This window comes from Pinus tabuliformis, chromosome 9 (genome assembly GCF_031772625.1).
Source record: "Pinus tabuliformis cultivar Carrire ecotype Pingquan chromosome 9, CPIR1, whole genome shotgun sequence".
Lineage (NCBI taxonomy): Eukaryota > Viridiplantae > Streptophyta > Pinopsida > Pinales > Pinaceae > Pinus > Pinus tabuliformis.
The window spans coordinates 297851289-297862416 of record NC_142307.1 but is presented as its reverse complement, the minus strand read 5'-3'; positions in this window follow the sequence as shown (position 1 = coordinate 297862416).

The window sequence follows — 11128 nt, the reverse complement described above, 5'->3', positions numbered from 1 at the left end:
TTGATGGTGATGTCTTTTTTGATGAGAGATAGATCGCCTTAGAATCTTAATGACAACCCCTTTTGATCTAGCTTCCTTTGGATGAATAGTCTTCGAGACACTTCAACTTCAAATTGATTGAGACTAGATCCTAGGAATGCTTCTTTGATTGAGGTATTGCTTTTACTTTCTTCAAGATGACAATTTGATCTTGATATTGAATTGCTTCTCTTGGATGAATTAACTTCAAGCTTCATAGATATATTCAACTTGAGTATATGATGATCTCAATAATTCCTTTGTAGATATTGACTTCAAGATGATAATCTAGATTTTCTTTGATTTCTTCCTCGAGATTTGATCCTTGACTGTCCCTTGAAAAGATGCCCTTCCTTGACTTATTCAACTTCGCTCTCATACCATGTTGAAATATCTAGGGCATTGATATTAGGTGATTTCTCTTTTATTGATAATTGTTTGTGCATGTTTTTTACTTCTTAGATTAGGATTTTCTTTTACTTATGTTGTTATAGTGTTATTCTTCATCAAACAACGACCAAAGCATAAGCCATAAAGAGACAAGAGACACAGAATATAGGCTATCAGCCAGGGCCAAAATCTCTCCCACTTGAGAGGAAAACCCGAACAAATTCTTCTTCTTATAGAGACTTCAATTAATGAATACCAGGACCAAGACCATGTCACAAAATCCTTCTTTGTTGCTTCTCCTTCTTGCACAAGTCAACGCATGTCAAATTTCTTTATTTACTCCACTTCTCCGTAACCCTAAAACTTCGGCCTCTTTCCCACAAATCTGCAGTTCATACTACTACAATTTCACATGTAAGGAGTAGGAACAAGGTTTAAGGTTTTAAACAAAGTGTTTCGGTAGAAATCACATGAGAGAATTTTTTTTGGCCGACGCATTTCGAACCAACAAGTGTGGTTCATCATGAGGACCAGATGAAGAGGCAGACCATGGCAAAGGCTTAAAACTAGCCATTTTAATAAATTAATTTAAATATTATTTTTCAAAAACTAGCCATTTAATATAGCCGTTACCTATTAATATTTTTAATAAATTAATGAAATAATATCATTATTTAAATATTTTTTTCAAAAACTAGCCGTTTAATATAATCGTTACTTAACAATATTTGTTTTTAATATATTAATAAATTAATATTATAAGTTAAACATTATTGTTCAAATATAGTCGTTACTTGAAATTATGTCTCTACATTGCTCTCTATTTAAGCCTTTGCCATGGTCTGCCTCTTCATCTGGTCCTCATGATGAACCACACTTGTTGGTTCGAAACGCGTCGGCCAAAAAAAATTCTCTCATGTGATTTCTACCAAAAGACTTTGTTTAATTCATTATGGATCACAAAGCTTGAATACAGAAAAAAGGTTTAAGGTGTTTCTCTTTTTCGCTATTTTGGAGACTTATCTAAATGAACTCGGCTAGCTATGGAACTAATTTGGAGACCCTTAGATAACCTTTTCTTGGATTTTTATGACACCATTTCAGAAACCCTAGCTTTTCAGCCACACGTGTGTGGTTCCTAGCCCAAAAACAGTGTTAAATGATTCAATTTTTCCTTCCTTCTTAATGTTAGTTATATGGTTGTCTTCCTTCACCATACTCACACTTCTTGCTACTTCAGATTGACCAAAATTGTGTGTCTCCAAATGAAGGGTGAGTTGCCTATTTATAGTAGTCAATGCAGCCAAAAGTAAGTTGACTTCATAACGTGCCTAGGCTGGCACGCCTTTCTGGAAACATATTTGGGCCGACTTCAAGGTGATTTTGTGACAAGGTCTTGGAAGGTTTTGGGTTGTGACAACAACTTGTGACATTGACTATATAGACTTTTTATGACTTGATGATAAAACCTAAAGGCTCACAATGGGAGGCATTACTAAAAATAAAATCCCTTGCTCATAAAACCCATGAGACAAGTATTACAATTTTATTTTTATTTTTTTTCTCTTCATCATTTACATAAAATCACACTTTACACATGTCATTATGAAGATCAAACCTAGTTACACTTTTCAACACCCTGAACTGCAACACCAACAGCTACACAATCACTCTATTATCATGTCAACTGCCACCAGAGACCCTGCACTCCACGCCACATCCGGAAGAGGTGAAATGACCCAACTCCGCTGGTCTCCACCAACCGAACTAACCACTAATCTATTACAGACCCAAGCTAATATTGCCAAATGACCCCTCACCGGGAGGGTCTAAAGGAAAGTTACCCAACTACACGCAGGGAAGGAAAAACACCCAGACTCCCAGAAGCCTGAGCGTCGCCAAAACCACTAGACTTCCCCAAATGGAATTCTTCGTCCAGTAGCACTAGGAAGGAAAAACCCTACAATGTCAATCAAAGATAGCCAAAATATGGCATGCTCCAAAGCCTCAACCCGAGAAAAATCACCACCACCAGAAACCCTGGCACCACTTACAAAAGCGCCAACCACTATACACAGAGCCAAAGCACCACCACCCGAAATACCAACTCAAAAAACTACCGACGACCAAGACACCTATACCCAAAAAAATCCACCTCTCCAACCAGCAGACCCTCCCGCCAAAAAATGAAAAGGAAATTTTCACCCATAATGGCAAGGAGGGAATTGTTACCTTCATAATCTCGCAGGACAAGCGACGGTTGGAGGTCTTCCACCATACCCATACGACCTAGAGAAAAGGAACCACATACCAATTCACATCTTGTATAGAGCCAAATACCATTTGGAATGTTGCATGATTGACACTACTTAACTACCTTATCGCAAGCGCCATGAATCCCCAAGACTATCCTATTACCTCTCTCATAGGCGAGGGATGATGTTTCACATGTTCTGAGGTAGAGACATTCAACACAACATAATGGGAAGGTAGATTGCCTACCCTCCTCTACCCATGCCAAATGTTGTATGTCATGCTTCGGACCTCAATGAGTTCCAACTGTCCACCTCCCCCATCGAGAATCAAAATTATAATTTTTAAATAACTTTATAAGTTCACTTTTAATGAATCACTCAACATATATCACTTAAATAAAAAAATCATTATAAATTTAGTAATTGTAGAACTCTTAAATTAAAATTATTAATTTAATTAAAAAATAATAGACTCTACCAAGACAATCATTTTTAAATATCACTATTATTATAAATTTATTATTTGCAAAACTCTAAAATTCAAATTAATAATAAAATAAATAATTTAATTAATAATTAGTAATCAAATTATTAATTTAACAAAGAAATATATAGGAGGAATCAGTCAATATACCCCTTTCAACGCCCCCTGCCACCTCAATGGAGCAAATGGATACTCCAAAAGATGGAGATCCATTAACAGACCACCTACAGGAGCAAGAAGACAACAAATACGTTCACATCCCTCATCTATGCTATTGGACCTCCAAAAAACAGGTTGTCATTAACCATGTTTGTGAAGAAACTTGATGACATCCCAGAGATATCCATCCCTCCGACTCTCCCTCGATGAGCAGCGTTGTCCCTAGAAGAACGAGGTCTGGTTGGCCAATTCACAGGTTTATGACCATCCCCCAAATATGTCCACAAATGGGTAGAAAGAAACTGGACTTCGTCAATCGCTTAGAAAATCTCCATAAAATTTTGTGGAAGAGGATATTATACCTTCCATTTTGAAACAAAAGAAGATCATGATTTCACCTTCAGGAACGGCCCATACTTCATGGACATGAGAGGATTATATCTAAACCAATGGACCCCTGAATTTGATCCTGAAATGGATGTCCCCAGCATCGTGCCAGTCTGGGTTAGACTATCCCATCTTCCTCTTCACTGCTGGGGAGATGAATCAGTAAAAGCTATTGGGAATGTTGTGGGGAAATACATTGATAGATGTGAACCAAAGGAGAACATGCATGCGTGCGCAAGGATCTACGTCGAAGTGGATCTAGATAAAGGCCTCTCGGAGGCAGTAAAAATCAAAGTAGACCAATGGATGCATATACAACAGTTGGACTACGAATAGATCCCCTTCAAGTGTAAGGTATGTCATGAATACAGTCATTTTGCAAATAGATGTCAAAAAAAGAAAGAAAATGAGAATGTTGAAGAACCCGAAACCAAATGGGAGCAAGTCAAAAAAAAAAACAAAAAACAAAAAACAAAAAAAACAAAATCAAAAAACAAAAAAACAAAAAACAAAAAACAAAACAAAACAAGAAAAACAAAACAAAACAAAAACAAAAACATCCAACAAACAGACCATCCCCCCTTCATCCCAACCTCAAGCCTCCTCTGAACCTTCTCCATCCTCACCCATTGCTGATAACCCTTCCTCCCTTACAAACCCCAACCCCTTCAGCCCCTTGGAAGAGACCTCAGCTCCCCCTTCCTGCCCTCACCCTCCAATCTCCTCCCACATGCCTTCAAACCCTATTAGAAGAAAATCCAGTAAAGAGTTGAGAGATGAAGTGGTAGCTAAAAAGATGGCACTAGAAACACAACAACCCTTGGACTCCTTTGGAAAAAGTTCCGGGAATAATGAGAAAAATACAAATCAGCACAGAGGGAAAGGTCCCTCATCTCACCAAACAAACAAGTAATGATTGTGGTATCCTGGAATTGCGGTGGACTGGGAACACCTTTCAAAGTGAATGAAGCAAGAAATATCTTAGCAAAAGAAACCCCAGACATATTCATGCTTCAGGAGACCAAAACAAGCAGCCAGGAATTAGAAAAAAATAATAAAAAAACTTAAAAAAATTATGACGAAATAGCAATACAGGCCAGAGGGGCCTCATGAGGAATTTGTATACTATGGAAGAAAGGAAAATGGGAAATACTTCAGCAAAAAAAGGAACAACATTCGATCAAAACATATTTAAAGGAAACAAGCACCAAGGAGCAATATTGTATTATCAATGTATATGCTCCAAACCACTACAGGGAAAAAGAACAATGCTCGAGCATAGTGCAAGAAACTTTAAAAGAAACAAAAAACAGAAAAGTAATTTTGGGAGGGGACCTCAACCTAGTTCTAAATATTGAGGAGAAATTTGGAGGGTCCTACCATACAGACCCATCTAGGGAGGATCTCTAAACAATCATGGAATAAAACAAGCTAATTGATGTCCCACCAAGCAATGGAAAGTACATGTGGAATAATAAAAGGGTGGGAAAAAACAATATAAAAGAAAGATTGGACAGAATATTGGTTCAAGAAAATATCATCTCAAGTTTCAATTCAGCAAGATAAAAAATTATTCATATCACGATAACCAAGGGTTGTTACCTTTTAAATACCGCCGGCCAATATGAGACAGCAGTGAAGAGTTCAAAAATTTAATCTCAGAAGTGTGGACACAAGAAGGTCACAGGTTCCCCTCACTTTGTGTGGGAAACCAAGCTAAAAAATTTGAGAAAAGAAGTGAAAATATGGGCAAGAGAGAATGAAAAGCAAAATAAAAAAGAAGAGCTGAGATGATTAAAAAAATGGACAATTTACAAGAGGAAAAGGAAAATAAAGAGGAGGATAAACAAGACTATCTACAAGAAAGGGAACTCTTTTGGGAAATATACAGAGAAAATAGAAAAGAAGAAGAAGAAGAAGAAATGAGATTAAAGTCAAGACGTCTAGGCTCAAATCTGGGGACAAAAATACAACATTCTTTTACAACTCCATGAAGCTTAGAAGAGCAAGAAATCAAACTGACAAAATCCAAGTAGATGGACAAGAAGTAAAGGGAGTGGAGGAACTAAAAAAATAAGCACATAACCACTTTAAAAACCTCTTGACAGCAAATGAAGAAACAATAGACCATGATAATTTTCTGCAGCATACTCCAGAAAAGATAAATGAAGAACAGAATTCAGAAATAATGAAAGAAATTTCAGAAGAAGAAGTAAAGGTAGCAATATGGAGCCTCCACTCGGATAAGGCACCGAGCCGAGATGGCTTCGTAATAGCCTTTTATAGGCAACACTGGCAAACTATAAAAAAGGATTTACTAAGAATGGTAAGGAATGTTTTCAAAAAAAAAAAAATAGGAGGCAACACAAAATCTTCCTTTCTAGCATTAATACCAAAGGAAGCAAACCCCTCCACTTTTAGCAGATTTGGGCCAATCTCCCTATGCAATTCTTCCTACAAGATAATAACAAAGATCATAGCCAATAGAATAAAGAAAGTTCGTCAGGAAATAATATCGTAAAACCAAGGAGGTTTTATCCCAAACATGCACATCATTAACGATGTAATAGTGGTCCAAGAAGCCATTGACTCAAGCATGCTGAGAAAATAAAATGCAATTATTATAAAATTGGACATGGCCAATGCTTTTGATAGATTCAGCCTACCATACCTCATGGTTGTCCTAAAGAAATTCGGATTCTCAATAGAAATTATAGAGGTCATCAAGGCTTGTATCATGGATCCATGGATAGCACCGCTAATAAATGGAAGACCCAGTGACTTCTTCCAAAGCTCCAGAGGAATGAGACATGGATTCCCACTATCTCCTTTCCTATACATCATAATGGTAGACACTCTAAGTAGAGCACTGTATAAAAAAAGGAGAGAAAGAACCATAACTAGCCTGTAAATTTCAAAAGGAATCAAAAGTATCAACCACTCTTTGTTTGCCAATGATACTCTATTGTTGGGAGGTGCCTCGAGCATAATTGCTCAAAGATTTAAAAAAAGTCATGGATAATTTTTTGCATGTCTGTGGTGGTCTTTTAAACAATACTAAGTGTAGAATTTATCGTTGGAATACCTCTCCCAAAACCATGCAAAGAATCTCGCAGATTCTTGAGATCCCTACTCAAGAAAGCTCGAACAATTTCTTCTACCTTGGACTACCCATTTCAAAAGAAAATTTGAAATCGGAGTTGTGGAGTAAAAAAATTGAAAAAATGAAAGAGAAAATTCAAAAGTGGGGAGTGATGTGGCTAAACATGGCAGGCAGGGTAACTCTAATCAAAGCTTTGCTCACTGTGCCCCCAATATATCAATATGCTACAATCTTGGCATCGACAAGTGCACACAGACAAATGGAACTAATTGTGAGAGGCTTCCTATGGCAAGGAGGAAAGCAAGAGAATAAAAAATTCAGTTTGGTAAAATGGGAGCAATTAACTTTGCCATATGATAAATGAGGCTTATCTATAAGGCTGCTCTGCCTGATGAATGTCGCCATAGGAATCAAAATCATTTGGAGAATGATAACGAGCAAGGAGAGCTGGTGGAAAAAAAAACTCTAGCTTCAAAATATGTGAACCGCCCAAGAACAAATTTGCTGCTGGAAAATATTCCAATAAGACCGTGCAGGCAAGTATGGAAGCTTGTAAAGAAAATAATACCAACAATCAGCAAATATATCTCAAAAATACCAGGGAACTACAAAAAAGTCATGATATGGGATGACAAAATAATGGGGAAGGAGCCTTTAAACCTTCTCATGGCCATGAAGACATACAAAATTGGATGAAGAGTAGAGGATTCACAACTCTTTACTCCATCTCCAGTTGGGAAAATCGAAATTGGCAGGAATAGTACATTCCAAGTATCCCTCAAAATCTAAAAGGGCAATGGGACAGCCTTCCGCATCACCTCAAAGGAGTAGCACCAACAAGCATGGAGGAGGAAGACACTTTTGTATGGGACCCAAGTGGAGGAAGTTATACAGTTAAGATAGGATACAAAACTCTACAAGAAGAGCAAAATCAACAAGATTGGGCACCATGGAAGTTTATATGGAAAACTGAAAGCCTCCCAAAAATCAAAATCTTCATATGGACCCTACTAAAAGGAAAAATCCTCACTTCTGAAAACCACAAAAGAAAAGGTTTCTCTGGTCCATCCAAGTGTCAGATGTGTTTAAAGGAAGAGGAGACTATCCAACACATCTTTCTGGATTGCACGGTCATAAAAGAATGTTGGAAGCAGCTGACAACTCCTTTGCAAGTTAACCTAAACTTCTAGAGAACCCTCATGGATTTCTTCATAGAATGGAAGAAAACTTACCCATACTCAACAAAGAAAAAGGAAACTATTAAAAGGTTATGGGAAAACCTCCTAGGTGTTTTTTGTTTGTAAATATGGCTGCCAAGGAACAAAAGCATCTTTAAAGATGGGCACCAAAAATTGGAAAGATATTATAAAAAACATGAGTTCTCACCTCTGAATTTTTAAATGAGAAGGGTACAACAGAAATAGAAACCAATATCCTACAGCAAGAAGAAAGGGACTGGATAAGCAAGGAAACTATAAAAAACAATGGAAATAAAAATCTCAGGGACACACCTAAAGTATAGAATTGGAAGATCAGATTAAATGAGGAAGAGTACAAAATATGGAAAGGAAACCAAAACATAATTTTCTTGTTCTTTGATAGGGCTTCTAAAAATAATCCGGGGAAAGCACGGGCTAGAGGAACAATAGAGCAGAGGCCTACAGTCTATTATTAGGCACAAGGATACTTAAAAAAAGAGCTATTAAAGATCTAATAATATTGGGGGACTAGACTATCATTATTGAAGCAATGGCCAACAACAAAAATGCATGGAAAGTCACATTCAAACATATATTAAGAGAGCATAACAACACAATTGACCATTATGCTAATATGGCAATTACTAGATTGGAAGGAGAAATAAGAGAAAATGAAGAGTTATACCATAACTCAATCCCTTAGTTTTATCCAATCAATGATCATGACAAATAACACATTCCTAAAAAAAAATCAGAAGACCAACAAAAAGAAGATCCAAAGGACCATAGCAAATCAGTACACAGATACATCAATAGCCCGAAACTCATGGAAAACTCATGATTTATTCCAAAAAAATCCTGAGAGAATCAAATTTTGATTCTAGCCCTAAGTCCAAGAAAGATAAGCCACTCTTTCACTAGTAGATATGCACAAATCTCACTTTCTATGACATTCATCCCCATCGCCTTCCTTCTTTAAATTTAAAAACTATCCTTCCCTCATTCATATGTAGCCCTGTCAATGAGAATACTGAGGCCTCTATTTTGCATTCCCCTCATCGATTTCCCGAATCCTCTGCTTCGCATTCTCCACATTCACGAAAAAGCCTGAGCATTTCCCTCATCAAAGCGCTTTCAATCAATCATTGTGAAGAGTCTCCTTCCTTATCCGTTCACATAGCCGACAGTCATTGCAATTGTCTACCAAGCCCACGGTGCTCCTAAGCATCGCATTGGTCATTTATTCCAGCTCTTATCAATAGCACAAAGAAGTGGGAAAAATCAATCAAACAATAGTCAGCAGAAGAGGAATCATTAATTCAAGAGAAGCGAAAATCGACTAAGGCACAGTGCACACATGAACTTCAGAAAGCACTACAATACCACAGAAAATCAAACTTCGGAAATGGAATTCCACCCGGTCGAGAAAGTTGCTCAGAATGATAGTTGTGCCACCTGCAAAGTGAACAAATTCATGATCAATAGACTCAAAGAAACAATTCAAGACTTTAGATCGAAGATGAAGATGGAGATCAGCTACCAGAACAAGTAGTTTAAGAATCAAAAAGTTGAAATCATTGCCCTCAAAAATAAATGTATACACTTGGAGGAGGTTGTTACATACATCAAAAACTCTGGGAGAAAACTCAATATTTTTTTTCCAAAATGAAAAAAGCTATATTATATTCATTAAATTTAGAGATATTTATACATCATCAGACTGTTATGATAAACTTATAGTGGACCCATATATATCATGCAAGCCTATGATGAGAGATATCATATTCTGTTCACAAAAATATACAGAACCTCACACAAAATTTACAGAATATAATAGTGCGGTGAATGGAACAACTATAGTAAGCAGGATGTGAAAAACTTCAAGTGCTGAGCAAAACAGGAAAAATTATAACGGGGTACATGATATATACTAGAGATAAAGAAAGTTGATAAATAGATTAAGTACCTGACAGAATGAATTCTTGAATATGGTACCGAACATCTCCCGCAGATATGCACATCTTCCAGAGTTTGTTTGGAGAAGAAAGGCCTTTTTTTGAGAGAGTGTCAGCCACTTTGTTTTTTCCTCTATCTATATGGTGAATAGAATAGTCATTTCGTGATTTCCAGATAGAGTCTATCCTGCTCAGCCATCCCAAAAGATTATGATTTTTTATGGAATGAACGGAATTTACATGATCAATAATGACCTTGGAGTCACCAAATATATGCAGTCCCCTGATGTTTAGATAGTCATAAAACTTTAAAAGTCCTGCCAACGCCATTGCCTCTGCTTTTTTGTTTGTCCCTTTACCTCCATGCCAAAAAAAATTGATATGTTGGTTCTCCCATGGAATAATAAAGACCCCACATGCACAATCTCCATTTTGTGCCGCCCCATCGAAGTATGCACGTGGAATATTTGTGGGATCCATATTGCATGCCTGCGGCTCTTGAACTCTTTGATGAATATGTTGGCATTATGATTCAAGTGTTGTCCTTGATGGCAACTCACTCAGAGGTTGGTACAGGTGCTCAGAGGTTGGTACAGTTGATGGCAACTTAATCAGAGGACAAATCTTAGTACAGCATGCCAAGAAAGTTCATACACGCAGGTTCGTTAAGCCCAAGTCGCGTATACAAGCAGGTTCACTATATACCAAGTCGCGTATACGCAGGTTCACTATATACCAAGTCGCGTGTACACGCAGGTTGGCTTCAGTAAAAGAGCGTGTATGTGAAAAAGTACCTTTGGTCCATGGCGGTTAGTCCTTGGAAGTTGTGCCTATGGTTTCGGACCATGGTGTCTCGACGGGCGTGTCGATCCCTAGTTTTGAGGTTGATGGTATTGTGTTACTATGGTTTTGGACCGTGGTATTGTGAGGTACCTAAGGCTATATAAGGAGAAGATCATTAGGCAAAGGGGCAAGCATTGTGTGTCTGACGAAGTGAGAAGATCTGGTATTACTGTTTATCTGTTCGGGACACTTGGCAAGGGTCGAATCTGACAGCGAAGGCATAGGTAATTATTTCTAGATCTGCACGCGGGTTGCCTTTGGAGAAAGAGCGTATACACGCGGTTTTGGTACAGTGAAGTAGCGTATGCATAATAAGATTTGATATTTCAGGTTGC